Source organism: Protomyctophum parallelum, assembly GCF_964188405.1.
Source record: "Protomyctophum parallelum genome assembly, chromosome: 9".
In the NCBI taxonomy this organism is placed as follows: Eukaryota; Metazoa; Chordata; class Actinopteri; order Myctophiformes; family Myctophidae; genus Protomyctophum; species Protomyctophum parallelum.
Window position 1 is genome coordinate 38,533,184 of NC_139706.1, and position 4,777 is coordinate 38,537,960.

Here is a 4,777-nt window from a genome sequence, read left to right on the forward strand (position 1 = left end):
GTTACCTCTACTGTAGCTTATGTCTCCCCGAGACCCCACACCCCCCTTTTTTGTGTGATGTTAGTTTGTTGTTATCCTTCGGGGAGTGGAAGAATTATGTTTTTTATGCTCTAATCTGATCTCTGTGTGTGGCTAAATGAATCTGTAGGCATTGCACAAGTTGCACTATAATAGTGACATACACTGTCTGTCTGTCTGTCTGCCTGTCTGCCTCTCTCTCTCTCTCTATATATATATATATATATATATATATATATATATCTCTCTCTCTCTCTCGGTTTTCTTTTAATGATCCCAGTGTCCGGCTTTCTTTTTTTCCCCAATCAATTTCCCACTCCCTGTCTGGCCCCCGCCCTCTTTTTCTATTTTGATTTGTTACACTTGTGACTACATACATGCCCCCCTCTCTATCCACCCTCATTAACTATTGCACAATTCATGTTTTCCAGGCTAATCTCCTATGCCAATAAGCAGCGTCTGTCTGCTCCACCCAAACGTGGTCCACACAGTTTGCATCAGTCACCTCACCCGGCAGCCAACCGAAATACCATTACATTCCTACCTGAAGTTGCATAAGGCCACAAGCAGCTTGACGTGGATTATAGTTGACAGGTGGCTGTGTTCATGTGAAGTGTTAAGCGATCGATGGCGTACAGGGTGCAGACTAGATACACAGCTGGGTCAACACACTACAGAGACTACTTGGACTTTTAAGATCTGTTTTATAGTTCCATTGATTTGAACACTATCGTCATTAAAGTGGGGGGAGGAGTTGGGCGTGGGTCTGTATAGGGCAGGCAATCAGAGCAACAGAATTAAAACTCTCATTCATACAGTATGAAACTGATATTAATATTATGGTTTGATACACCTTCCAAATACAATTTAGTGTGTGTGTGTGTGTGTGTGTGTGTGTGTGTGTGTGTGTGTGTGTGTGAGCGCACGCATGCACATATTGCTTGCTGGTCAAATCATGTCCTGAATCATGTCCTGGTCAAATAATTGCTTAAGGTTTAAATTGCATTGCGTGTCTTAATAAGCCATGCGTCAATCTTCATTCTACATTTGTTTAGGTTCCCTGAAATTATGAACTTGCATCATGGGGAATGTTTTGGAGTCATTTAATGACTCCAAAATGCTCCCCAGGTTGGTGATTTCACAGGATGCTGTGTAATGCAGCCTTACTCAGCATCCTCGGTCATCACAGACCGTAAGAAGACACATTGGTGATTGTATCCAAAGCCATCCTGGGGCAGCTTCCAACTTACTTCTGCACATGAATCATTCTACAATCTGAGATCACACAATTACGTCATATCAGTTTCCTGCTGTGATAAGTGAATCTGGGAAACAGGCTTTTAGCTATGCTGCACCATTTTCTTTTTTGTATGCATGTAAAGACCATTGCAAGTTGATGTACTCTTCCAACCTGAGCCATTCCAGCCGGGACCGTACCCATGTTCCCTCAGCCCTATGTTCTCTCAGCCCTATGTTCCCTCAGCCCTATGTTCCCTCAACCAAGTGTAATTAAGTCCAGGACCCACACTGAACCACCTCCATCCGAGGAACCCAGGATTCCGGCCAACGCCTGTAGGTACTATGGAAAGCATTCAGAGATGCCGCTGTACTTCAGCACACACATGACAAGATGCACACATGGGCTATGCACTGGAACTCCTGGTCATAGAAAAACTAAAAAGCTGAAAGACACTAAAGAACATTAAATGCACCACACAGAGACTTTGAATGAACACTACCTTTTTGATTTGATTTTTGGAAATTGTCACAAAAAAGAAATATGGAAAGAAAATGGAACAAATTAACAATGTAAAAATGTGAATTTAATACTGGCTCCTATTTTGGTAATTGTGTCGCTACACTTAGGGGCCGGTGTGTAGGAGCCATTATGATAGTGGTGTATTATTTGTTGTTGGCAATATTGTTTTTGAACACTTTAGATTTGACAGCACTGGGTGTGTATTTAGAGGGCACACAGGTGCTGTGATAGAGATGGGACACAGAGTCATGGGAGCACACCGTTCCTACCAGCACTCAGCACTCCGAGAAAGACAGAAATTCAATAAAACTGGTATGTTTATAATTTCAACTGCTCAGTCACTTCTGTTTCAATAAATAACACTCAAAGACTGTACATCTATCTATCTGTACCCGTTTTATGTGTACTGCGTATAGGATCACTCCCACCATGCCTGTGACAGTGCCAAAACTGAGACAAATGTAATACCAACTTGTGCCAAACGGTGGCGAGTGACACTTCTGTGAGTAACTTGTAGCACCTATAAGGCACTATAGCAAAATCTGGACTAGTTATTGTGTACGTTCGACTGCTGGAGCTATTGGGAGTGCTTAAATGAGACTCAGACACGAGGTTAAATGTTAAATGATTTCCGGCAGTTATATTGAAATGAACAAACATACAATATGGAAAACAAATAAATTGGTACCAACTCTTAAATAGCAATTGCTTGGCCACTTTTAATTCTCACAGTCTCACCCTTCTAACTTGAATCCTCAGTTATCTCCTTTAAACCTTCAACTCAAGTTTTGTTTCTTTCCAGTTCAAACAATCAAAATAGGACAATACAATTTACAATTATCCACCCATTCAATACGTAAGGAATTGACCACTCAGTCAGCTGTTCTCCCAATTATGAACAAGGTAAGGTAAGTATGCAAAATCAGTATATGTGTTATGGTTCAGAGTTCCAAGGATAAACCATCCAGGTATTCATCAGTGTATGTGTCAAAGTTCCATATGGTTTCCAAAACTGTAAGTATCAGAGTTCCAATTCCAGGGGAATGTATGTGCATGCGTGTGCGCGGAGGGAGAGAGGGGGAATTGGGATTACTGCAGCTGAGAGTGGGGGAGTCTGCAGATTAGGCCTACCACACCGTAGAGTGCAGTAGTCTGTCCAGTGGTCACCACCTTATGTTGGAATACTCGCTGTCGCTCAATCTCTAGATCCTGGTGGGAAGCTCGCCATCTATTGGAAAGGTCAACTGGAAAACGATCCAATCCAACAAAACAGACAGGGTCAGAGAAATCTAATCAGTATCAAAGTATCAACTGTCGATTAGTTGATTAGTTTTTAACCATGAAATATGCATTACATGAACTTTTTTAAATGAAAACTAATGAAATACTGTATGCAACACTATGTGCATTTTTAACCTTTGTACATACTTTTTCACATTACGTATTTTAAACAACACACATCTTCACATGAACATCAGTACACTTGTAGGAAGTGCATCATGAAAAAATGGATTACATCCATTTTAGTAAACAAACAAACTTCTTCTTAGTAGTATTAATTACACTCTCAAAGTGTTCACTTGCAAAGTGCAAAAATAACAACAATATCCCTTCATTGAAATTAAATGAACTGTCTCACCGATTCTGTGTGAAACAGGCTGGGCACAAACAATGCAATGGCTGCCCCAGTGAATCCACAATGGTTTCTAGAAATAAACAATACCACTCATCAAAAACCAAAGTAGCTCATAAAACTCTTCTAGTAGCCTATCACACTTTTCCTCTCTCTGTTCTGTGCTCTGCTCTTCTCATGTGCTGTGCACTGGCTTTTTTTCTGTATCTAACCTCAACAGCTGAACTGACTCAGTTCAATTGGGCTTGATTAGTGCAGCACTGCAGGTAGAAGGTAATCACTGCTTCAACAGGTTGCTGTGTGGCTGGAACAGCATATCAGCCAGGCCTAAACTGACTGCTGATTGGTGGAACCACATGTCACTCTGTCTCTGATATCTAGTGATTTTTAGATAGCTTAACAAATCTCTGCACCACTCAGTGGTTAGGTTTTAGACACAGTCACTAAACATAGTAACTTTAGATTTAGTTCTTAGGCAAAAGCACACATATAAGGCAACTGTAGCTTGTCTCTATGTTATGGTTATACTGTAATCCACTAAATCATGTGTGTTACACAAAGGAAAGTGATGGTTGGCCGTTACAGGTGGTGTCAAACACGTTCTGTGCTCGTGTTGTAGCATTATTTAATGCCGAGAGATGAAGGGCAGACAAATCAGGAAATTGCAGGACTCCATGTTCAGGATTCAGACTCTTTTATTATCAGTTTATCAGTACAACAGAATGACAGCATCACTGCCTCCCAGTTCCCCTCATCAATCCCCTCCCCACACACTTATATTGACAGGCAATGTCCACAACGGTAACAGATGGTCATTCAACAAATCCTTATATGGGTCTTGTTTTAGGTGCAGTCTAGTTTAACCTATTTGTAACTAGATTTGGTGAGAAGGCGTGCATGAGTCACAGTTTGTCAGAGGAGAACAGGTGGTACTCAGTGGGTTACAATTCCCATCTACTAGTAGGCTTCATTAAATTGATCAATACCCTAGTGTTATGAATTTTTCCCACCACACTCGTTAGTGCATCAAAGACAGCAATCACTTTGATAGGGGGATTGTGTTTGTGTCACACGCACGCACGCACACACGCAGGCAGGCAGGCAGGCACGCACGCACATACACACACACACACACACACACACACACACACACACACACACACACACACACACACACACACACACACACACACACACACACACACACACACACACACACACACACACACACACACAATGGTAGCTTCCCCAGTGCCCACGTGTTGATGAATTACACTGTCTTGGTGTACTCCAACCGATCGGTGTGTTGATCCTAGCGGATCAGCAGATAACCATCCACCTCACCTGCTCCCAGGGGAGCTGTCCGG